The 26842-nt window shown below is 39.3% G+C and overlaps 1 long non-coding RNA gene across 1 annotated transcript in view; it reads right to left on the reverse strand.

The window, feature by feature from the left end:
* The window catches only part of LOC145523619 (uncharacterized), a 219204-nt gene that overhangs the window by 65861 nt on the left and 126501 nt on the right, over positions 1–26842 (reverse strand). Inside the window, exon 6 of the long non-coding RNA XR_014066783.1 lies at positions 23276–23415. This is a non-coding gene — a long non-coding RNA (uncharacterized LOC145523619). The remainder of the gene's footprint in view (positions 1–23275; positions 23416–26842) is intronic.

Genomic DNA, 26842 nt, shown 5'->3' on the forward strand with positions numbered 1-26842 from the left:
GGAATGCAGATGTAAGTTATCCTGACTGATATTCCCAACACTGGGGCATGGGTCTGTGAGTCCTAAAGAGGGCATTTGGACAGGGTACCATAGCATCAACTACATCATGTAACTAACGTCCCACTTAAGATATAAAACATTTCCTTCTATATAGTAGGATCTTATTCGTTATCTATTTTATATACAGCACTGTGTACATGTAAACCCCAATCTCCCGATTTATCCCAGGGAACTCTTAATGTTCTGTAATGACTTATACAGGAAAAGAATCTGAAAAAGAGTGGATATATGTATATGTATAACTGATTCACTTCACTGAACAGCAGAAACTAACACAACACTATAAGTCAACTGTACTCCAATAAAAATTAATCGAAAGAAATAAAGACTAAAAAAGATATAAAACATTCCCATCACCCCAGAAAGTTCTTAGTACCCTTTGCAGTCACTCTCTGCCCCTTGCCCCACCCCTAAAATAAAACCATTGCTCTGATTTCTATCACTATAGATGATTTTTGTGAGTTTTACAAATTTATATAAACAGAATCACAAAGAAAGTAGTCTGTTGTGTCTAGCACCCATAATTGTTTTTAGATTTAATCACATTTTTGTGTATATCAGAAATTTTTTGTTATTAATTCCATTATATGAATATATCACACAGATTGTTTATCCATTAACCTATTGATGGGCATGTTTGCTATTTTCAGTTTCTCATTATTAAGAATAAAACCATTATGAACATTCTTGAACAAATCTATGTACAGGTATATGCTTTCATCCCTTTTGGGTAAATACCTAGAAATGAACTGGTGGTTGTGGTATAGGTGTATTCTTAACAGCTAAAGAATAAGTGCTAAACAGTTATCCAAAGAGGCTATACCATTTGCCCTTTCAACAGCAACATATGTGAGTTCCATTTTTCCACATCAAGTTAATATACTGTTCATGCTATCAGCCTTTTAAATTATTACAACTACCTGAGTGGCTATGAAGTGATAACACCTTGTGGTTTCTAAATTGCATTTTCCTCATGAGTAATAACATTGAGCGCTCTGCATGATTTAAAGACCATTTAGTGTCGGTTCAAGTCTTTAGTTTATTTTTTATTGGGTTGTTTATATTTTTATTACTGATTTGTAGTAATACATATCATAATATTTATGCATTTATAAAAGTATTTATCGTAATATACAAATGCATATCATAGATATTTCTCTCAGTCTTTGGCTTTCTTTTCATTTTCTGGATAATATCTTTTGATATGCATAAACTTTTAATTTAGACATTCCCAGTTTGCTTATTTTTTATGGTAAGTGCTTTTTGTATCTTAAATCTTTTACCTAGTTTCTGATATGAAGATGTGAAGATATTCTTAATTTTTTCCAGAAGCTTTATTGCATTATTCTAAAAGTCAAGTCACATTTGATGCCACATTATGCTGTTCAAACACAAGAAATCTTTAGTAAAAGTGAGCAGTACAGAAAGTGGGAAGGAGGTGGGAATGGAGTGGGGAGCTGAGGCCAGCAGAAACAAAGTGGATGCTCAACCCAGACAATCAAAGTCTCCTGAGTGCCGGGGAAACCTGCTCCTCTCTGGTTGTCATCTTGAGGCTGCTCCTCTCCATTAGAGCTGGGGAGGTCAGCTCTGCCTTTTAAAAAGGGAACCTGCAAATGGAATTCACACAGTGCCATGACCCTTGATGTGCAGTGTGGTAGGCTCAGCCTGATTCATGTCCAAGTGCACACCACACATTCAAGGCTGAGAGCTTGCCTCTCCTGCCCTCTCACACCCATCACTTCCCAGAAATTCTGCAGCCTGCTCTCCCTGACAATGTTTTGATATGTTGGACTGAACCTCTACAAGGGCACCAGCTCATTTTTGGTTCCTGAACACACTTATTTCAAGAAGGTCAATTTCAATTCTCTGTGACTTTGACTTCACCACTTCTCAACTTTGAAGACTGAGACAAAGAGGCACTGACTGGTATTTACTGTACAGCTATGACCTCCAGTCCCCTGAGTCTCCACATAGGCCTTTTACATCTATAGCCCTTTCAGAGAAAGATGAGGGAAGCATGTGGCCTGGAAACTGGGTCATTGCCAGCCCTTCCTATATCCTCTTTATAGAAAGTCTGCTTGGCCTCCAGTCCTCTGCTGCCTGGATTGTGGTTTGTGTCCTGTGATACCTGAGCCACAGCTGATTTGGTCAATTTGAGTCACATGACCCAGGACCACATGATCTGGAAGAACCAATCAGAGGTTGACCAACAATTTTGTAGTAGCCCCATGGGGAAAAAAAAAGATCCTCTTCTGATTAGATTCTTTCTCTTGAGAATTTGAACTCAAACACATGGGAAGAATTTTCCAATATGCAGTCAGAGGTGAAGCAAAATGTAGCAAGAAAAAGGTCATGGGGAGCAGTTATGCAGACTGAGAAAGAGATACCAGGAAAGGACACCCAGGAAAGAACAATGGCTCCCACCTTATCAGGTTTTTTTAAACCAAATCTCTTAAGTGCTTACTTCTAGATGTGTGCTCAGGCAATAAGAACTCAGAGGAATGGAAATGTGACTTTTGAAAATAGCCATCCTGCTGGGATTATGGGACACTCATATAGCATTTTTGCAATTTTCTACAGTGTCAATCTTAGAAGTAAAGTGCTTTTTGTTAAAACCATGTATTAAGGGAGTGACATTCTGATAAAGGCAGTGGACATTTTATGCCCACAGAGCAACACCCACAGAGAATGGGTATTTTCCAGACTGTGCCAAGGGAACACAAATCACAGTTGCAGACTCTGAACAGTTAGACTTCACACTCAGTTATGTGCACGAGCTGACCACCGGGATGTGGTCAGTAAGGATTATTAACACCGACACACACACACACATACACACAAACACACTCCTCTGAAAATAGAGGCTCAGCAACAATTCATTCATGGGAATTAGCTATTCAGAAGAAAGCTCACAACTCACTCGGCAGAGGGTAGGGGTAGGGAGTGGGGGTAGGGGGTAATGCCTCAGCTGACCAGTGAGAAAACCACAGCAGCAATGGACAAAGGAGTGTTCTATCACTTTCTTTTACATTGCAGAGAATCAGGACATTTTGTGCTCTGGTATAGGCAAAATGAGAAGAAAGGCTTCACACTGAAAGTAAAGGCTGGTGTTCAAAGATCAAGGTGGATACTGAGACCCCACAGAGTCGTCTGTCTATGTCTGGAAAGCATCCCATACTCACAGAAAATTCGAGCTACTAAAAACTTGAGCAACATTAGCACAAGCTCGTTGTTTAACAGGTGAGGAAGATAAGGCACAAAGACAGAATCATGGGCCCCAGCCCTGAGGCTGTCTCACAGCCTGCCCCAAAACAGGGTCCCCGGGTGATGCATGGGCACACAGTGTGAGAGGTGAGAAGCACTGCCAACATGCCACTGATGTGGCTCTTTCTCAAGAAAACAAATTGCAAGTTCCACCAGTTACAATTCAGCAATAAAGAAGACCACCATGCTGGTTTTAAGTACTGGCATTTGTAATTCATTTTTAGAGCTGCTGCAACAAATTTAATGGCTTAAAACAACAGGAATTTATACTGTCATAGTACTGAACACCAGAAATCTGAAATCAAGGGTCAACATGGCTGCACTTCCTCCAAAGCCTCTAGAGAGGGAATCATCTTTGTCACTTTCAGCAATTCCTTGGTTTGGGGATGTGCTGTACTGTGCTTAGTCACTCAGTCATGTCCAACTCTTGTGATTCCATGGACTGTAGCCTGCTAGGCTCCTCTGTCCATAGGGATTCTCCAGGCAAGTATACTGGAGTGGGTTGCCATGCCCTTCTCCAGGGTATCTTCCCAAACCAGGGATACAGCTCAGGTGTCCCGCATTGCAGGTGGATTCTTTACCGTCTTAGCCACCACGGAAGCCTAACAATACTGGAGTGGGTAGCCTATCCCTTTTCCAGGGGATCTTCTTGACCCAGGAATTGAACTGGGGTCTCCTGCATTGCAGACAGACTCTTTACCAGTGGTCTGTGCCTACATCCCTCCAATTTCTGTCTCTAACCTCAAATGGCTTCTTCTCTGTGTCTCAGATCTCCCTCTGCCTTCCTGTGACGTGGACACTTGTCATTGGACTTAGGGATCACCTGGATAATCCAGGATGGCCTTATCTCCAAATCCTTAATTACATTTGTGAAAACATTTTTTCCAGATATGATGATATGTACAGGTTCTGGGTGGATATATATTTGGGGGCCACTATTCAACTCACAATTGCATTATAGAGGTCAGTGAGGACAACGGTCTTCAAGATGTGAGGGCCTGTCCCAGGAGAGACAGAAGACAAGAGAAAGGGCAGGATGCGGCACAGTTGGAGGTGACCTTTAGCTGTTAAGGTCCCCTGATTTGTCTTAAATCATTCATTAAGAGTTCTCATGGGGACTTCTCTGATGGTTGTCCAGTGGATAAGACTCTGCACTCCCAATGCTGGGGGCCCAGGTTCAATCCCTGGTCAAGGAACTATATCCCATGTGCTACAACTGTTTGCATGCTGCAACTAAGACCTGGTACTGCCAAATAAATTAAAAAAAAAATTTTTTTTTAAAGAATCCTCATGGGTTTTGATTATCTAGAAAGAAGCATAAAGAGAGAAGAGAGACACTCTTTTGCAGTCTCCTTGGGTCCTCGCTAGAGGAAGAGTATAGAAGACACTAATTCAGGTTATCCTGAGAGCATTGTGCTCTGGCAATGAGATTAAGGCATAGCTAGCATTAGAATTCAGTCTAAAATATATCTCTTTTCTGTCAGCAAAACATTCCCCTCTTGCCCTCTCTATCTATGGGCCTCTTCTTTCCTCCAGCCCCTGCCTCTTGTCTGCTGGGTGTTCATCCACTCCCAAGCGGATCGGATTCAGCCCCCAAGCTGGTCCTGCAGACAGCCCTCTGCCCCCTCCCTCTCCAGCCCAGCGGCCAAGGGCCTGGCTTGTCAGGCTGTCGGGATGCAGGTCTCCTCGCTAATTAGGAGCATTATCACTTTGTCAAGAAAAAACATGGACCCAGGAAAAGGCTCTGTTAAGTGTCCTGGACATCAGGGATCCTGACTGCAGGCAACTGAACTCTGGCATCTGCTTGACAGAACTGCAAGCTTCAGAGCTGTCCCCAAGTGCTCTGGAGAGACAGTTCCATCTTCATTTTCCATCCAAAATCCCCCAAATCATGGCCAAGCGATGGCAATATCCGCAGGACATGAAAACATTTAAGTTGTGGAAATATATATATATATATATATAAAACATAAAATTTAATATTTTTAACCATGTCTCTTTTTTTGACAGTTTAGTGGCATTAAATACTTCCACATTATTGTGCAACCATCATCCCCATCCATCTCCAGAACTCGTTTCATCTTGTGAAACTGAAACTCTTCACCCACGAAGTAATAATTCTTCACCTCCGCTCTCCCCTCGGCCCCTAGCAATCAGCATTATAGTGTCTGTTTCTATGAATTTGAATTGACTGCTCTAGGCATCTCACAAGTGACACTGTACAATATTTTGTCTTTTTCCGTCTAGTTTATTTAACTTAGCATAAGGGGCTCAAGGTTCATACATGTAGCATGTGTCAGAATCTCCTTTTAATAGTCAAATAATATTCCATTGCATTTAAATACCACATTTTACTTATTCATTTAGCTATCATTGGACATTTGGGTTGCTCAGGACACAGATTTTTAAAGTAAATATTTACTTTAAATTCTGAAGTCACTTCAGTAGGAGAAAGGAAAAGTCTAAATAGCCTAAAACTGACTAGTGAATAAAATGAAAGACATCTCTGACACTCACTGAAAGTAACTCAGCAAATTTGGAAAAGGAAAAAATAAATCACCTTCCTTTTTACACATGCAAAAAGCCCCAAACTTTTCCAGAATAAGAGAAAATAGGAGAGCTCTGTGACTCACTAGCTATGCCAATAGCTGGCTGAGTTATGTCAGTTGCACCAAACAGCCAATTAATTCTCAAAGAATTAAAGGGCAATAAAGCTACATTTTGGAGAAGTAAATGGCAACCCACTCCAGTATTCTTGCCTGGAGAATCCCAGCAACAGAGGAGCCTGGTGGGCTGCTTGCTGTCTATGGACAGCACAGAGTCAGACACAACTGAAGCGACTTAGCAGCAGCAGCAGCAGCAGCAGCAAAGCTACATTTGCCAATCAAATGAGACTGAATTATTTGGAAAGAACTTTGAGAATTATGAACCATGCCTCAAGATCTTGGTACAGCTCTGCAGATGTGGGAGTGGCAAGCAGTGGTTTTCAGAGTTTCCAAGGTTCAGGGAAGTGGGGTCCTTCTTCTTGGGGCCTCTGATACCTGGTTATCCCAGTGCACACGCTTTAAGAAACGCTGATTTGGGTATTAAGTGAAAAGCATACTGGCTCCACTATTGTATTCTCTGAAAACTGCTTTAACATTTTTTCCTAGTGGAGCAGTGTTTATTATTTGTCCTCTATTTATTAAGACAACTGATATTTTTTTAAAAACTTGGGTTACTGAATTTCTAGTTGATTAGATGATGGATAAAAGAGACTTTACTGTGGAGAAGGAACAAATTATGCCTTTTGTTTAAAAAATAAAATTATATATTGTATTTATTTTTCCAATGTAAAATTTCTTTCTTCATTTTACCAGTAAAAATATGTGAGAAAGAAGACTCATAAATGCTGGGACATGCAGTAACTCAAGTAATGGTGATTCCCCAGGGGGCAATTCACACATTCCTTCTTGGTGAGACAGAGATCTCTGGGGTAAAGTTGTACCATAAGTAAGAGAGGTGTGACATCCACGTGGCAGTGTTAGTGGTCAAGAGAGGGTATTGAGTCACAGACTTTGGGCCTTAGGGATACTAAAATCAGCTCCTTATTGTCCCCTTGAGGCATACTTCCCAGATTAGAGCACAAAATTGGAAAGTACAGCCCCTCCTCATAGTTAGTCAAGCTGTGTTAAATGCACAACCAGACAAACCCAGGCATTTTGCTCTCTGGGATCCAGGAACCTTTCAGGATTTAAATTCCCAGAGTTAGCGTAACCTTCTGTCTTCTATTTCATCATCAATAAAGTAGACATACATGTGCTTACCACCCACCCTGTCCTCATCTTGTTATTTTTCCAAATGAATCTGGAACACCAAAGTTTCTAATCATTCTCCCAGCACTGTATTGAAAAGTAAAACCACTGATGCTATGAAATGATTCTTGAAGCACCTTCAGTAGCAGAGTCTGTCCCCAGAATTCAAAAGGTAGAAAGACTGTTGGGGTCACTAAGAAGTATTGTGACCATTTCAGGCTGAGTTTAAAAGAGAGCTGCTTGGGACTGGGCAGCATCCAGTGGCTAACAGTGCTAACACTGTGAGCTGTGGCTGCTGGTACCCACATCACTTCTTCAAAGTAAACTTGAAATCCAAGCTCCAGTGAGGAATTTTACCTAGAGGGTGAGTAGTTGGTGGTCTTCACTGTGGCTGCCTTAAGTTATCAAGTTGCAAAATAAAGGAAGCTGGACAGGAAGGTCAATATTAGGCTCGGGAATCTCTTCTGCAGACTACTAATTAGTTCCTTCTTCCCAGGGGATCAGAAAGGCATTTCCACCTGTCTTTCTCCCCAAGGCTCAGGTTTCTTAGAATAAACAGAAACCAGAAAGAAGAGTGTCCCAGCTTTAGCCATGGAGGAATAGGACTGCTACCTTCCAACCCTACTTGCAAAGTGGTCCCACAGGCTACTAGCGCTTTTTCCTCTGGGACTGCTTAGAAGCCTTAAATGAAGTCATATCATCTGTATTTTCCATTTGTACTGTGTTTATCCATTTCTCTTTGCGTAAAGAACCCAGTCCATTCTCACACTCATTGCTGCTTGCTAGAAACAATAATGACCATAATGACAATTATGGCTACCACTTGTCCATTTTCTATGTGGCCACCACTGTACTTCAGTCAGTATAGGCATCATCTCACCCAAGAACAGGAGGCTAGACCCAAACTGCCTGCCCCACACCATGATAGCTGAGACAAAATTTTTGAGATTATGATGTGAGTTGACAGGAGGGAAATTTAACAAAGTGTATTTCAAAGTAGTGGTAATGGTCTTCATGTTATCACTGGGGAAACAAATCAAGAAAAGGAGTAAGCAGTCTTTTGGTAGCATCCTATAAAATAACTCTACTTCAGAGTGGTCCACCTTTTATTACAGCCACCCACCTGTTCCCCTCCACATCAACCAACACACACACTGTTGCATCATCACCAAACCTCATGGTTTATTTCCCTAGTTGACCCTAGAAGGCTACACTCTATCTTGGTTTGCTCTATGACCAAAACAAAACTAATTGTTAAAAAACAATAAGCAGCAAGAAATGGAAGGAAGAAGTAACTCAGTGGAATCCCTCTCTGGCTCTGCTAGCTGTGTGACTCTGGACATGGGGTTTAACTCCCTGAACCTCATTTCTTCATTGGAAAATAGTGTTATTAACAATTAAATGAGACAATACAATGGATAGGCACTTAAATAACTTGAAACACTCCATTTTAAAAATGGATTGTACTTCCATTCTCTTTGTAGAGGCTAGAACACATTTACTCGTCCAAACAAGAAAACAAGATGATCTATTCTCTAAACATGATAAGAAGCCCTCATTCAACTTTTTGTGAATGCTGTAAATCAGCAGTACACCCTTGGCATCACTCATTTATAGCTCTTAGAAAGACTCCAAAGAGAAGACAGATCTTCTAGCTCCCAAGAAAATGAACACGTCTTGCTTTTCAGTCAAGCACAGGCGATTCCCTGTGCTTTCCTCTGGCCGCCTTGCCCAAACACTTGGCAAGGAGGAGCTTGAGGGAGTCCTCAAGGGGTTGATTTGTGTAGATTCTATAATGTACTGCCTGTAACCTGACTGCTCTGAAACACTGGGCTTTGTATCAGGCTTTTCTGTGGCAGTCCTGCTTCCCCTATGGCCACAGCCCTCTTGTCTGGCAGCAGCAGAAGGAACATTCCCCACAGTTAAGGCCCAACAAGATTCAACTTTTACCATCAGGATCTGGGTCTACCCTGTAGGATTGCTTTGGAGCCAGCCTCAGAGGTTTGCTTAGCTGGCTACAGAGGAATTTTTACAATGAAAAAGAAAAAAAAAAAGTTGTCTGAGACAAATCCTACAGGGTCTTAAGGGAGACCCGAGGGTGGCTAATTGGAAAACCCATTTGCCCCCTTCACTGTTCCCCATCCCCGCCCCCCACGGCTGCCCCAGCCTTATCCAGAGCAGCCACCCTATCTGTAAATGGCGACCATGGAAAATGTACCCTGGCGACTTGGTGTGAAAGATAGGCAAGGCTCCTAAAAAATCTTCTCGGAGGCTTATCACCTTCTTCTGGCTCCACAGCGGGCTCAGGCTCTGGGGCTGGAGGAAACTGCCTGTCTGTGAGCCTAGACAGGGTCTCATCAACAACTGATAAGGCCCTCTGTGAACAAGCAGGCGCTGTGGGGCTCACTCGCTTCTCAAATGCCAGAGACATTTGTAGGAAAATATACAGGGTCCAATGACCTCCGTGAAGGAGGCCGGGCAAGCCCGCCATGTCAGCCGTGAAGCAGTGAGGCCCTACCCACACCTGAGAAAGGAGAAAACCTAGCAGTCACTCCACAGTCTAGAGGACAAAAGTCTGGTGGTCAGGTGGGACATCCATGAACTGGTAACACTGATATGCCCGATGAACTAATTACAGAAGAAGCTCCATTCTATTCAGACTCTAAACAACCAAAGAGCTCCTGCAATTATAATTTCTGCAACCCTGTAGGAAGACAGTGGATATTAGAGTGATGCCCTCTCATAACATAAGACCTTGAGCTTCTTTCCCAGTGGAACCCCTGAGGTCAACAAGCCACAGCACTGGAAAGGAAGAAATCGGATTTTATACCCCAACTCTGCCCTCTAAGTATCCATGTAACGTTAGATAAATCAGTTTCTCCAGGAAAATGCAAATATTTACTCAGACTGGTTCTCATTATGTGAAAGACATTTATAAATAAATGGTAGAACACTATATAAATAAAGGATTATTCCATTAAAAATACAATACTCAGACTATTTTCAGTGGTGAGTGCACTTGTACACTCAAATCCTTTGAAAATTGTCAATTCCTATGCAGCCTATGCAGCAGGGTGAATTCAGTTAATCAAATGCAAACCGAGTTTCTTGCACTGTGGAAAATAATGCGGTGGATGAAAAGACACAGCTCTCATACAAAGAACTGTAGTATCAGGCGTGTGCTATAATAAAGGAGTGAACATACTGTAATGGCAGGAAGATTGCTAAAAAAGTCTCTCAGACAAAGTATAATCTGAGCAGAACCAAATGGTGGGATGGTTTTGACCAGGCAGAGCAGCTGAGGAGAAATCAATAGGAAGAACAAAACAACAGGACAGACCCACTGGGAGAGGGTAACAGCAGGAAGCAGGCTGGTGGGGCTGCACTGGAAGTGGTAATGAAGATACCTGAGGGCAGAGGGGAGGCAGAGGGGCCAGAGAGAGACGTCTTGAATGCCAGGTTATGGAGCTTAGATTGTATTATGCAGGCATGGAGAGAAGCGGAAGGTGTGTGAGGAGGAGAGCCATGCTGAGCAGTGGACTGTGGCAGGAGATACAGAGCAGAAGGGAGGCGGGAGGAGCCACAAACACTGATGGAAGGTGCCAGTGGGGGTGGGAAGGCAGGGGCTGCTCAGAAGAGGCTTCTGCTGTGTGCTGAGTCTCTGATAATCCAGCTTCATTTTTTCCCAACTGGTTAACTATTTGCCCCAATATCATTTATTAAAGAGTCTATTCTTTATCTAGTGGTTTGAAATATCATTTTTTATCAAATCTCAGTATTTCATTCCAGTGATTGGTATGTCTATCTCTTTAGGTGTCAATCTTGTATTGTTTTACTTATCATAACTTTAAAACATGTCTTCACATCTGGTAAGGCAAGTCCTCCTTCATTATTCTCCTTTTTCTAAATTTTCTTTGTTAGTCTCGTTTACTCTTTCAGATGAATTCTAAAATAATTTTATGTGTTCTCAAAAATAATGCTATTGGAATTTTATTGGAATTGTACCACATTTACAAATTAAATAAAGAACTGACATCTTTACAATACCAAGTTTCCATGAGAGAACATGGTTCACATTTCCATTTACTCAAATTTGCTTTTATGTTCTTCAGTAATGCTGTGAAGTATGTAACACGTAGACAGACACCGCTCAGTTCTTGCTGATGTTATCCCTAAGTATTTTATGTTTTCAGTTGCCAAATGGGATTTTTCCTACTATATCTTCTAACTCATTATCACTGTTATATAGGTAAGCCATTATTTTATCTTCCTGTTACCTGCCAAATTCTGTTACTAACTCAAATAACTTTTCAATAGATTCCTCTGGATTTCCTGAATATGACTGTACTGCCTCAGGTTGGTTAAGCAGGAACTGTTGTCCACAAGCCTCTTCTCTACATTGCTCTGGGTTAGAATTAGCCAAAAGGGGAACACGGACAATGTTTGGACATGAAGGTACAGCAGTAATCATTATTCTCTGAAGGTCATTCACACTGAGTATCAGGCAGATATGGATCACCACAAGCCCCAAAGCCTCATAGACACCTGGCAGCATCTGCCAAGAGATGACAGCTACACAGAGACACAGTCATGTCTGACTCTTTGCAACCCCGTAGCTGCCAAGCTCCTCTGTCCATGGAATTCTCCAGGCAATACTGGATACTAGAGTGGGTAGCCCTTCCCTTCTCCAGGGGATCTTCCCAAACCAGGGATAAAACCCAGATTGCCTGCTTTGCAGGCAGATTCTTTACCATCTGAGCCACCAGGGAAGCCCTTTTAAGCGGAAGCATGTTTCAAATACTGAACATAATACATTTATGCAGAAAATTATTTGTTGTTTCTCTGAAATTCAAGTTTAATTAGAATTTAACACATGTACACATTTTCCCCTCTTAAATTTGTCAGGCCTACATTAAAGTTTACCTCAGTTCTGTCTACTTAATTTATAGAGAATAAAGCTTCAACCCAAGGCTGGTAATGGAACCTGGTAGTGGCAGAACCTTGAGACAAGTCCAGAGGCCTGACCTCCAGCCCAGGATGTTTGTTTGTTTGTTCGTTTCCCCCACTGTATTGATGAGAAAGCTGATATGGAAATGGAGATTGGCTATCCTCAAAATAAATCAAACCAGTCAATCCTAAAGGAAATCAGTCCTGAATATTCATTGGAAGGACTGATGCTGAAGCTGAAACTCCAATACTTTGGCCATCTGATGCGAAGAACTGACTCACTGGAAAAGACCCTGGTGATGGGAAAGATTGAAGGCAGGAGGAGAAGGGACGACAGAGGATGAGAAGGTTGGATGGCATCACCAACTCAATGGACATGAGTCTGGGCAAGCTCTGGGAGTTGGTGATGGACATGGAAGCCTGGCCTGCTGCAGTCCATGGGGATCGCAAAGAGTTGGACATGACTGAGTGACTGAACTGAATTGAACTGATCACAACTGCACAGCTGGTGACAGAGAATTAATTTAGAGGATTTAATAGCATATTTGGAGATGGTTCTCACACTGGCAATCTGTATGGCAATCCAGAATAAGCTTGTTGGACAAAACTTTTGAATTTTGGGATTTATATGTGCTAGGGACCTTAGCTGCAGGAATTTCTGACTGAGACTAGAAGTTTGGCCACAAGCTCCTTGTCCTAACAAAGGGTTGCCAAAGGAAACTGTGAGAGGGATAGCCCTCTCTCGAAGCCATGAGTGTTTTGATTAAGCCTTGCGTTCCTTTTAGTATTGATTACCTCCAGGAGAAAGAAGGAAGGAAAGGGGGGAGAGGAGGGGAAGAAGGGAAAATCAGGTTACTAAATGGAATAGTAGATGAAGAGTATTTAGTAAGACGCAAATAATAAATACATGTTTCTCCCACTATCCAAAAGGAGAGCATTCCTAAGAAATCTTTTGTAAAGCAGAAATGACATAAAGCAAAGAAGCACTTTTCTTCATAAAAGAGAAAATTCCTTTCGAATAGCAAAAACAGGTACTGGTGAAGGTCTTTCATAAAAGCAAAGTGACATAAATTCAACTTTCAAAAAGCAAGGGATCCCTGTATAATGTTTTTTTCTTGACAGTAGTCTCTTAAGATAAGTGACTCATCATATGATGTCCTCATCACAATTGCACTGTTGGTGACAGAGAATGAATTTAGGAGCAAGGAGTAGGGGCAAATAAAAACAAGGATTCTGGAGCTAAAACCCTCCTTATAGAGCTTACACGGAGCAGGTTACTTTGCATGCTGCTCTCCTACACAGATGCACGCATATCCCCCCTTTACATAGCTGAAACTCTTAAAATAGTAAGAGTAATCATGAAAAGGAAGTATGCATTATAAGGTATATATGAAACAGAGGGTTGCTATCTTATATTCCACTTCATGAAATACTAAGAATAATGACAACAATAATTAGTATTAACTAGGTATCAGGAACTCTGACATACATCAACCCAGTGATGGGACATCACCTTAATTCCTTGATTTCTCCTAAATGAACACAATGGGAAGTGGTGTAAAGCAAGCATTTACAAACATTTTGGGGGTCACCATGAGGAAAGATTATATCAAAATAAAGTCAGTCCCCATCATTTGAGGATTCCACAACTGTGAGTTCACTTACTTGTTAAAAATATTTTGTAATCCCAAAATCAATACTCACAGTGGTTATTCATGAACATGAGCAGCGTGGGAAAATATTTAAGTTACCCAACATGCACAGTCTCGGCTGAGGTGAGAACAAGGCAACACTCTGCCTTCTTGTTTCAGCTCATACTGTAAATGAGAGTTCTCTTTGCAGTCCATTTAGTGCCATTTTCCCCACATTTTTGTGCGTTTCTGCTGATGGTTTCACTGTTTAAAATGCCCCCCAAGCATAGTGTTGAATTGTTGTCTAGTGTTCCTAGTGCAAGGGACTAGGATGTGCCTTATAGAGACCATATGTGTAGATAAACAACTTTCAATCACAATTTTTAGTGCTACTGGCCATGAGTTCAATGTTAATATAGCAACAATATATTAAAAGGTGTCTTTAAACAGAAACACACATGAGACAAGTTTATATACTGACAATGATGAAAATGTTTTACCAGAGGCCCACAGGAACCTAACCTTGTATTTTATCTTGTACTAATCTTGCAGGAACCATGAATAGCTCAGAATTCATTAATAAAGGGTTTGCACAAGACTAAGACCGAATCAACTATGTAATACAAAGAACTTAAGAGTAGATATTAAACAATTCAGGCATTAAAAGTATCTCCATCATACCTACCATTGGGAATGTCTGCGTGACTGTCTTTTCTCTTCAGCTTTTAACCACCAGCTACTTTCCTAAGCTGCCTCGCTCCAGTTTCTTGTCGTATTACTCTGCTAACCCCCCATTCGCTATTCTGGGACCAGCTATTCTCCTTCTGGAGATCTCTTTGGAAGCCCAACTTGGGAGGTAGAATAGCTTGTTTCTCTCTGCCTAACTTGGACCTCACACCATGCTCTATGGGGTCTTTTTACAAGATGGTTCATTAAGGCATTGCACAAAACAAAAACAGATATCCTCCTGACAAATTCTTCTGTCAAGTTTGAAGTTAATCTTTCCCCACCCCCAAACATACACGTACTTGTGTATATTTTCTGATGCATATTTGATGAGCCAGTTGATGGTACTGAGAGCACAATTGTACCTGGGGTTTAGCTTGGAAATAAACCTTCAAGAACCACTTTGGGCCACCTTTGTATTCATACTTTTGCCAGTGAGAAGAGAAAGGCAGTGCTTGTGGTAAGAACCAGAGAGTCCTAATTTTTCACATCAACACCTATTTTCAAAGGAGGCAGTTGGAGGTGATTTAGACAAGCTTCTAAAATTTTGCCCTGGGAAAGCCAAGGAGGAGCTGATTGGATAATTTTTTGTTTTTCTGAACTAGTCTTGTCACCTAAGAAAAAGTTGACAGTCCCCTATCAGGGCCCCTTTATGTCATCACCAAATCACTCCTGCCTCCATAAGAAAAACTTAAGCAGGAGTCCAATCTGCTGTACAGACATGACCTCACAGGGTCTCAGATATAGGGCCCCATTTTATGTTAAATGATATTTTTTTCCTTTTTTGTCTTGCCACATGAGAAATCTGCTTTTAGAATGCATGGGAGAGGACTGTCTGCTACTTCTTATTAGTGTAACTTCTAAGAGACCTGAGAAAACATGATTACAGCCATTGTTCAAACAAAGAAAAACATCATATCTAAAAACAGTAAATGCAATGATTTAGACCATGTTAACTGTTTTAAAAAAGGGTCAAAAGAAGTTGAGGAGAATTGATCAGTAAGCTGGCTGCTAAAACATTTTAAATGAAAATATGTGTGTGTGTGTGTATGCATGTATAGCCTATGGCTTCCTGTTTTTCCTTCTTTTAATTGAGCATTTCTTTGCCTTTGTTTCTGTACTTTGTGGAGTTTCCCCAACTATTTTTTCTCACTTATGAAGGGAAAAAGTTTGGGATTGGTTAAGGTCAATGTGTAAAACAGGATTATTGTAGATGATAAATCAGAAGTCTTAGTTTTCCTGACATTTTGCAGTAATCTTTCTTGGGAAGAAAATAACGCATTTTTCTACTACTTGTTTATCTGCTTTTATTTTTAAAATAAATTTTTTGACATTAAAGAATTGCAAAAAATTCCTATGGGAAGAACCAGACTAGAAATAGATTGTGCTGGACTTGGAAATCAGTAGACACTGGGAAAGATAGCATAATAAGATACATAAGGGTTTGCTAATTGGACTGGGAGTTCATGAAGGAGAGCAGCTGATAGCTCTGAAGTGATTTGGGAGGGAATAACATGTCAGCATCAGAATAAAATGAAAAAATGAATCAGCACAAAGTGATTCTGGAGTTCATCTGCTGTGAATATACTTAGATGGGATGCTATTTTTGGCAACAGTTGCTATTATTTTACTCTAATAAATATTTATAAATTGTTTCAAAATTCTTTATCAACTGACTGTAGTGAGTGCACAGTGTGAGTATTAGTTTTGGCATATTTATGTATAAGAGTGTGTTGGAGGAGGTGACTATGATAAGAAATAACAGCAATGTGTCTTCATTCAAAATAAATGCCTTAGATTCTGGCTGGATTTTAAAATAAATTCTAATATTTAAAAAATAGGCTAGAAATGAAGTTCTAGCTCAAAATGGATTGGCTAGTAGCTCTGTGTTTAATAGTGTCCAACTTCTCAATGAATTAAATAGGAACACCAAAAAAGTGATGAAATGTAAAATGATACTGCATTTTATACCACCACTGATTTCAGAGACTTCTGAAAGTCTGTACCACCCAGAAAATTGGTCATAAGTCTTTCCTTCAATGACTGAATACATCTGCCTACAAATCTCTCTGCTCTGTTTTACATCTTTGTACAGCCAAAGAGCAAAAGCCAGATATCAGTTGGGTAGAAATACAAAAAGGAAGCTTTCATCTGAACATTGTACATGGGATAGGTAACCACCATGAGAAACTATTATAGATATAGATATGTGAAGATGAACATTGGTAGACATGGAAATGATGCTTGCTCACACATTCCATCATTACTATCGGTGGACATCAGACATAGGGGAAGATATCATCTGAATGAAAAAGAGACAGTAGTAGTAAGCTAGGAGTTAGATTGGAAACTATGCATATCAATTAGCCTGCAGTTGTAGATCTGAAAAGGGACATTAGACCATTACATAAGCACAGTAAGAGCAGGTCCAAGGTTAATTCACACACCCAATGTCTACAAAGATTTCACCTTCCTCACAATTAATTCATTAAACAAATGTCCATTGAACCTCTACTGTATGCCAGGCCCTGTTCTAGACAGTGACTGGGTAAGAGAAGAAAAATACTGCAAAACTGAGGGAAAATAATAATGTAATAAAGATTAAGAACAAAAGCATAAACCTAGGAAATGTCCAATGTAAGATTCAGAATAAAATTTCAGAAAATTAATTGGCTCATACAAAAGAGAATAAAAGGAAATAACCTTAATAAATATAAGCAAATCTATTTTTAAAAGTCTAAATTCAAGAGAATAAGATAAGAGGTAACAAAATAAAAAAGGTATTACAGACTGCAGAGAAATAATTTAAAAAAAACAAAACTTGAAAGTCTATAGAAATATAGAATAAGGAATAGCAAATCTCTATTTGAATAACCAATAGTATTTACTATGAAGTGATCAGAATTATTATTTAATAAAAAAAGTTATATAAAGCAATAATCTTTTAATAACTTTTATCATCTAATAACTTTTAATATCATCTAATAACTTTTCTGAGCTGAATAAAGACCTGGAGATAAAACACCAGGTAAAAACTATTGGAAATTGGCCCACTTCTTAGAAAAATTTAAACTACAAAAATAAATTTAAAATGTCATTAGCAGACGGGGAAATCTGTTTCTTAAGACAGAACACAAATAAGGGTAGCTTCAAATACCTCTATAACCTAATTCTAGATGACAGTGAAGCCACATCTATAGGTTTCTAAAGGGAAAATGTTGCAACCTAAGAATTTTAGGTTCGCTTTCATGTATGATCAACAGAGAAAAATTTTCAAGGAGGCAGGGCTTAAAAAGTCATATGACATACGTATTACTTTCTTTGAAAATACCTGGTTGAAGACATACTATAATCATTTCAGTTGAAACAAAATTAAGTTGTTAAGTGTTAAGCTGTGATAGTGTAACAATTAAAATACAGATGTCCAAGTAGAGGAAAGGAAACACAAAAAAACATAAGAGCAGAAATCACTAAAACTGAAAAGAGAAAAGCAACAAAGAACATTAATGAAACTAAAAGCTGATTCTTTGTAACAATAATTATAAAGGTAAAACTATGAACAGATTGACAAAAAGGAAAAAGTAAAGAAGACAATAATTACTAAAATTGAAAATGAAAAAGAGAATATCAATATAGACCCCATACACAGTAAAAGAATAATATAGAAATATTAAACAACCCTATGGATAAAAGTTTAACAGCTTAGATGACATGGTCCAATTCCTTGAAAGTCACAAACTACCAAAATTCATCCACAAAGGAACAAAATCCTACTAGTCTATGTCTCTTAAAGAAATGGAAAATTTAGTTTAAACACTCCCCAAAAAGAAAGTTTTCAGTCCACATGGTTTTATTGGTGTATTCTAACAAATATAAAGAAATAATAGCAGAAATTCTACACAATATCTTCCAGAAGATAAAAGAACGGAAAACATTTTCAAAGTTATATCATGCAGCAGCATTAACCTGATACCAAACAAGACAAAAATAGCACAAGAAAAGAAAACTAAGGACATAAATCCTTATAAATGAGATTAAAATCCTTAAGAAAATATCATCAAATCAATTCCAGCAACCAGTAAAAGAAACAATACATCACCAAAAAAAAAAAAAAAGGTTTTTACTGCAGAAACACTAAGCAGTTTCAGCATTTAAAAATAAACCAGTATAATCTACCATATTAATTGACTAAAGCAAAAAAAGTCCACATGATCATACATCAGCTGCTGCAGAAAAAGCATCTGATGAAATTCAACACCAAAAAGATCCTAGGACTTGCAAGTGAGTTTAGCAAGATCACAGAATACAAGGTCAACACACAGAAATCAATTGTATTCCTATTTATTAATTAGAAACTGAAAAAAAAAAAGTACTATTAGATAGCTTGAAAAAAGAGAAAACTTGGGCATAAAATCAAAGCAAATTAAAAAACCCAACCAAAACCATGTTTAGTATCTGTATCTTGAAAACTATAAAATTTGATGAAATATCAAAGAAGACCTAAGTAAAATAAGATACTTTCTGTATCCATGAATTTGAACACTCTACAAAGTTAAGATGTAGTAAAATCTTAAATTAAAATTTAACAAAGTTAAATTTTCCCCAAATTGATCTTTAGATTTAACTCAATTGCAATCAAAATCCCACAGAATTTTTGAATATATAGATAGGCTGACTCTAAAATTTATATGGAAAAGTAAATGAGCTAGAATAGTCAAAGTAATTTTTGAAGAGTAAAGTTGAAGGATTCAAACGGAAAAAGACCTACATAAAATATGGCTGACTTATTTTTGATAGAGAGTTGGACTATAAAGAAAGCTGAGTGCTAATAGTTTAAAATAGTGTAATAGTCTAACTAATAGACTTTCTAAAAATGCTGTTGAAACAACTGAATATCCATATGCCAAAAAAAAAAAGAAAAGAAAGAAACTCAAACTTTACTTCACATCTTATAACAGTAACTTAACCAATTATAACTCTAAATGTAAAATTTTGTAAAACCACAAAACTTTCAGAAGAAAACACAGGAGAAAATTTTTGTGACTTTGGGTTAAGCAAAGAGTTCTTGTATATAATACCAACAGCATGATATGGGGAAAAATATTTTTAATGATACACTGGACTTAATTAAAATTAAAAATTTTTCTTTTGCATAAAACACTCAACAGAATTAAATATTTGCCAACCATATTTCTGACAAAGGACTTGTATCTAGAATATACAAAGAACTCTTAAAACTCAACAATAAGAAAAGAATTCAGTTTTTCATAAAGGTTCAAAGATTTGAACAGACATTTCACCAAAGAAGATATCCAGATGGCAAATAAACACATTAAGATACTAAACATCATTAGCCATTAGAAACATGCAAAGTATAACCATGAGACACTTCTATACACCTATTAGATGTATAAAAAAAAATTAGATGCTAAAAAAATTCTGACAATACCAAAAGCTGACAATCAGGGATATGAAGAACAGCTCTCATTCTTTGTTAGTGGGTCATCAAACTTTCTCAGTAAAGAGCTAGCTGGGAAATATTTTAGACTTTGGCTGCCAAGAGGCAACATAGAGGATATTATGTAGGTACTTATAGATCAACCATTTAGAAATGTAAAAAACGGGACTTCCCTGCTGGTCCAGTGGTTAGACTTCACCTTCCAATGCAGGAGGTATGGGTTCAATCCCATGTCAGGGAGCCAAGATCCCACATGCCTTATGGCCCAAAACCAAAACATAAAACAAAAGCAACAAATTCAATAAAGACTGAAAAAAAAAAAAAAAAAAGAAATGTAAAAAACGGTTTTAGTTCATGGGTCATACAAAAATAGATGGTGACCGGATTAGGGCTGTGGATCATAATTTGCCAGCTCCTGTTCTACAATATAGCCAGTGTAAGATGAGAAGAAAAAAAACATGCACAAATTGAAGGAAGGAGGACAAATCATAATTAATTCTGATGATATAATTATCTTTCAGGCACACTCAAGGCATTAACTTTTCAACTTTGAGTATTCAGGAATATGCACAATTATAAAGTACCAATAAACACGAACCTAGATCCATTTAGTCAGTTGTCCTCATCTGATAAAATACATCTTCTGGGAGGATTTTTAAATGCAGTTTCTCGGGCGCCCACCCCAGATTTTCCAATTCAAGATTTCTGAGTCAAGGTCCAAGGATTTATATCAAAAACAAGCTCTCTAGTTGATCCTAATATAAGTAGTCCATAAGCCATACTTTAAGAAGCACTGTTTTAATCAATCATATTAGTCTCTTCTAAATCGATGTTTCTTAACCTTTGGGGAATTTTAAATGCCTGTGAGAGTTTAAATAAGATTTATATAAAATGGACACTGCTTTCTCCACTCCACCTGAAAATTCACCTATATACCAAGGAGTAAAAGAAAAGTCTCTTATTGCAGTGGGATGGAGGATAGATAGGTTTTAGTGTGAGTTCACTTGAATGAAGGACTTGCACGACAACACTGGGTTACCCTTGCTTGAATTCTGGAAAACAATTAAGAGAAATGTTGGAGGGCAGTGAAGTGTAAACACAGAGAACTAGCCCATGGTAGTTGATTTGAAGTCTTTCTGTGCAGTCCATTTTGGGTCTTCAAGAAGGAGCTTTCCTCACCATCCGTTCTCAGTACTCACTCCCCCTCCTACCACCACTACCACCATTCACAATCTCAGTATCTCCATCCACCTTGTATCTTGCAGTTATCTTTCCCCCAACTTTTTGTATCTAAGGGCACATAGCCTTGAGCAGAAGGTCCAAGAAGAGGAGGAGGAAGTGACAAATATAACTGGAAATTCTATGTGGTGGTAGAAAGTCAGGGAAGTTTAACTTCATCCTAAAAATAATGGGTGACAGTTAAATGATGGAGAAAATGACAAAAGGAGAGTTTTCATGTCAATATGTCTTTTTAAATAAGTAAAGGGACATTTGCATGTTTTTTATGATTATCACTCAAGACTTGGTTCACATAATCTCACAGTTGACTGAACACTCCCCTCTGACCTCTTCCTCCTCAGGGACCAACTCAGGTTTAATAGAAGCTTTTGTTTCTATCTATGCCTTTGACAGCTGGGAGATTAGCAGGGACTTGGCTAATTAGTATTTAACTGTTTGCTAATGTTCCAGTGGGTTTGTCGATCACAATCTAGTTTAAAATGGATTCGAAGTTTTCAAAATCTTGAAAAAGAATGCTGTGTCAGACCCGATTTAATTTCTTAAAGGATTCAAACAAGAATCAGATCTACCTTTATGATCTTTTCAGTCACATTCCCTAACAAAACCATGTTTTGAGTCGGAAATAAGCCACAATCCTCTTTAGACACGGGGGCTATGGAATGAGAGTAGAGTGAACTAAAGAGCCTCCATGGAAACATGAGCTCTCAGGAGTGCCCACCGATAGCAGCCCCGCAATGTCATGCTCCCCATGCTTCCCATGTGGCCTAGGAGACATATGAGGAGACAAGCCTCATTATATGATGTTTAGCACCTGAAGTTTTCTGAAAGGTACTATGCAACTTGATACCTACTTTTATTCATTTGGGCAGTTAGTCATTCAATAAAAATTTCCTTCTTATGTGCTAGGCAGTAAACAAATACTGAGGACATAGAGGTAGAAAATTATGACCTCTAAAGAAGCTGGCATTTTATAAGGAAGACAGGCATGTAGACAATTACCATGCTATATGCCACATGGTGTCTTAATAAGGCACAGCATGGAGTAGTAGGGACACAGAAGGAAGACCTATGTCATGAGACAGATGCTTAGGAAAGACCTCAGAGGAGGTAGCACTTTGACTGGGTCTTAAAGGATGAGTAGGAGATTCCCAGTGGAAAATTAGAGGCAGATAATTCTAGGCAGAGGAAACAGCATTTTCAAAAGCATAAAACAAAATGTAAGATGAAAGAAAAGACAATGGTTAGATCATGAGTGTTTCATATTCCATGTTAAGGAGTTTAGACTTCATTCTATTAGAGCAATATACTCCAAAGTCAAGACACACCACTTAACCATCTGTGTGAACTTAAGTTAATTATCTAAGCTTTTTGGAACCTAGGGTCTCCATCTGAAATGGGGGCAACCAAAGGTTTGAGTGCCAGAGCAGTATTTCACATATAGTAGGTGTTTGAATCACACCACATATAAAAGTAGCTCAAACAAAATAGGTGTTTATATCTCCTCCACAGAAGAGTCCAGAAACAGGCATTTCAAAACTAATATGGCAGCACTGTTGCCTTTAAGGACCCAGACTCCACTACCCTAGAGTGTGGATTCCAACTTTAGGATCTCGTCATATTTGAGGTGGTTATCAGAGCTCCATTCTGAGCAGCAAGAAAAATAAAGGGGGAAAATCTCCCCTCCCAACTTGAAGCTTTAAGTAGCTTTCCTAAAAGCCCCATACAAACCTTTGACTTTCATACCAGCTTTCACATGTCCATGCTTCCTTGCTTCAAGAAGCCTGGACTATGGAGTCTTTTAGGGGAACACATTTCCACACCAAACAAAACCAGGGCTTTGGTATGAAGAAGGAAGGGGAGAATGGACGTTGAATGGTCATTAACAGGTACTACCAGAATGCTCAACTAATACTGGCTTTATTCCATCTTTGGCAAATCAGCACAGTTTAAAGAAAAGCATGTTTTAAGTCAAACACACTTGGGTTCACACCTCATCTGCCACTCATTTGGCATATAAACTTGGGCATATTGCCTTAATTGCTCAGAGTTTCAGGTTTGTCATCTATAGAATAAAGGCAGTCATGCTGACTTAACACGTTGTATAATACTTGATACATGTACTCAGTAGATAAAGATTGACCTCCTCTCTCACCAACCTGGCAGAAGTGTAGAGCATCAGTTCTAAGGGCAGCTTATCAGTCGGCCATGCTCATCCATCCTTGGGAGAGAGACACCAGAGTCAGGATCTTTTGAGTGAGTCAAAACCATAGACAGACGGACAGTCCAGGTTTGGCATCTAAAGGAAGAAGGCAGAGAAGGAGGGTCAAGGTGTAAGTCAAGAGAGTGCAAACCAGAAAAATAAGAACATACAAGAGGTTATAGGAGTCTAGAGACATTGCTGCCACCAGAGAAGCAGGATGTGTGGTCCCAGGTGAGGGAACTGTAATTTTGAGATATTGAGGGGGCACTAATAAGTAATAGGTTATTGTAAATAAAGCCTGGACTCTTTGTGAAATGGACCTGACATTAAATATAATTTTCTGGCGCACGATCTGTTCATCATAGAAGTTCCTGAGGAGAGGGCCAAGTGGTCCAAACACAAAAGCATCTAATAGTGGTATCTAGGGCCTAGTGACCTTGAAGTTTGCATACAGCATGAAAAATAAGCAATTTATTTCATAAATATCTTAGTCCCTGATATTTGATTGCAAGGAATAGAAACTCATAAAAAGCAATTCAAAAAAAGTTTATGGAAAGGATACAATTGACAATTTCATGGCCACTTGAAACCAGAATAGACTTGGATGGTCCCTTTGGGAATCCATGAGGCCTGGACCTTGTCAGTTAGGAAGGAGGCTGCTGTTTTGTCTCTCATTTCTGCTTCTCTCTGCCCCCCACTTCATTTCCTGCCTCTATCAGCACATTGCCCTTTTTGGCTTACTCATAACTTGTGAACTTTTTTTTTTTTTTTAATTTTTTAAAAAAATTTATTTAGTGAACTCTTTCTTAACCTTAACTCTACACAGCATTTTATTGCCATGGTGATGACTCAGGCTCTGACTCCACAAGTCTTTTCCATTCAAGCATCCACATCTTATAGCTACAATTTTCTAGTCTCATAATTAAACTCTAATGGTTGAAAATCTTAGCTCAACCAGCCGAAGGACTGTCTTCTGAGATGGATGTCTACTTCTAGTCTAATCAGCTGTGACTAAAGGGTAGGACAGGGTCACATAACTGTGTGGACAACTAAGCCTTCTCCTACTCTCCTAAATGTTATATGAGTAGACAAGGGTAAATTCAAGACTTAAAGTTATAGCTGCATAACTAAGACATGCCATCTATTACCAGACCTACCACAGTCACCAGTAATATTAGCTTCATGATCATTCCTCTTATTCCCCCGTTCTAACTCCCTCTAACACTATAACAACCCACACCACAATCACCACCATAATTATTTATACTATCACTAACACATCCATCGGAGAAGGCAATGGCACCCCACTCCAGTACTCTTGCCTGGAAAATCCCATGGATGGAGGAGCCTGGTAGGCTACAGTACATGGGGTCGCTAAGAGTCGGACACGACTGAGCAACTTCACTTCCGCTTTTCCCTTTCATGCACTGGAGAAGGAAATGGCAATCCATTCCAGTATTCTTGCCTGGAGAATCCCAGGGACGGCGGAGCCTGGTGGGCTGCCGTCTATGGGGTCGCACAGAGTCGGACACGACTGAAGTGACTTAGCAGCAGCAGCAGCAGCAGCAGCAGCAGCAGCAACACATCCATCCTCATCAACACCATTATCACTATCACATTTCTCACCACCACAGTTCCTACCATAATCATTCACCACAATTGCCATCAGAACCATCATACCACCCCCTCCATCATTAAAGCCATCTGCACTTTCACCACCCTCATCACACAACCACTACTACCACTATTTCCATTACCACCATCACCACCACGACTTCTATTCTCCATCACCATCACTTCTATTACCTTCATCATGACCACCACAATCCCCCTCCAAATTCCCACCAGCACCATTCCATTGCCACCATTACCGCTGCTGCTACCACCACCTCCATCACTACTGCCACTGCCAGTTTCACTGTTGCATGCAAGCCCCATCACAATTATCACCTCTACCATATTACTACCACCACTGCCACCACCTTCAATATTACCATTGCCACCATCATCACTATTTCTGCCACTGCCTCTATCACCATCACTATCTCCACCATCATCACTACAACTACCACCACTGCTATTACCACCTGTAAAAACCTAGGCTGAAAACAGATTATACTGTGTGTGACCTACTCTTAGCAGAGAGAGGAGGTGGAATTAGGATAGGTATCTGTGACTTTTTGAACTACATCAATGCCAGTAATTCTTCATAGTTATCCAGACCTGAAAACTTATGGTCATCTTATCCTCCATAGCTAATCAGTCACTAAGTACTATAGATTCTTATTTCTAATTTGCCATCTCTTCCCAATTTTCCTTCCAGCTGCCACCATCCCTCATTTCATAAATGGATGATTATACCTGTTTCCTAATTGGCTCTCTGCCTCTAGTCTATCTCCCTCCAAAGTATATTTCAGGTCATGCCAAATAAATCTTTCTAAAGTACTGATTTAATTGCCTTTCTGCTCTGCTCAAAACAGCCAAATTTTCCCATCTAGAAATAAAAACTCTAGATCCAGACTACTTTTTAAGTCTTATTTCCCATGACTCTCCTGCTGGAACTCGGGGATTCTGCTTGGCTAACATACTTATTCTTCAAACCTAACACGGCCAATACCCATCTCCACACTACTGCACAAACTTGTCCTCTGTTTGGTCTATCTTCTACAATTCTCTATTTCCATTTAAATTCTACTTATTTTTCAAAGCTTGGCTGAAATCAAACATCTTCCATGGAATTTGAGGGATTCTTCTTAAATAGATTAAAGGATTCTACTTCAGGATGACAGGCTAAATCCCCATGATAGACTCTCCATCACCTGGTCCTCAGAAAAATGATGGTAAAGCAACAGAATGGTATAAACCTGCAACAGCAAGTTAATAGAAGGATACTCATCAACAGATAAGAGAGTATAACAAATTTCCAGATGATAGAAAGTAAATGTAGAGGCATCACTGGTTTGAAGCACAACCAGGAAACAGTGACCTTGAGGAAGCTGCACGAATCCAGAAGCAGCAGAACCACAGAACCTCTGGACTCAAGGGAACACACACACAAGAGCATAAATAAGAAGCAGAGCTGAAAACCAGGGAATGAATGAAAGGGCTATAAACAAAATAGAAAATATCTTTCTCCTTGCACAAATGTCAGGCAGGAAGACATTTTTTTTTAGTTTAAAAAAAAAAAAACAGGGAGGGGGGGAGAGGGAGAGGTGTGGCATTTTTCTTAAAAAAAAAAAAAAGTTACACTATATCTGGAGTGAACTAAGGCAACTACTGGAGGTGTTAGCACCTTAAAGCAAAGCAGTCGTCATCCCGGCTTTTGGAAGCAGAATGGTTCGCTCCCCACCTGCTCACCTTAAAGACATGTCTGTCAATAACAAGTCCATGCCCATGAATAGAGATTTGCCTGCCTAGTTCACACTCTGATATATCAATGAACATTCAAAGTTATCCAGACACTTTAGGAGAAAAAAAGCAGTTTGAAAGAGAAAGAGCAAGGAAAACTGAACATGAACATAAT

The sequence above is a fragment of the Giraffa tippelskirchi genome, chromosome 10 (genome assembly GCF_054371585.1).
Source record: "Giraffa tippelskirchi isolate mGirTip1 chromosome 10, T2T-mGirTip1v1.2.pri, whole genome shotgun sequence".
NCBI classification, from domain to species: domain Eukaryota; kingdom Metazoa; phylum Chordata; class Mammalia; order Artiodactyla; family Giraffidae; genus Giraffa; species Giraffa tippelskirchi.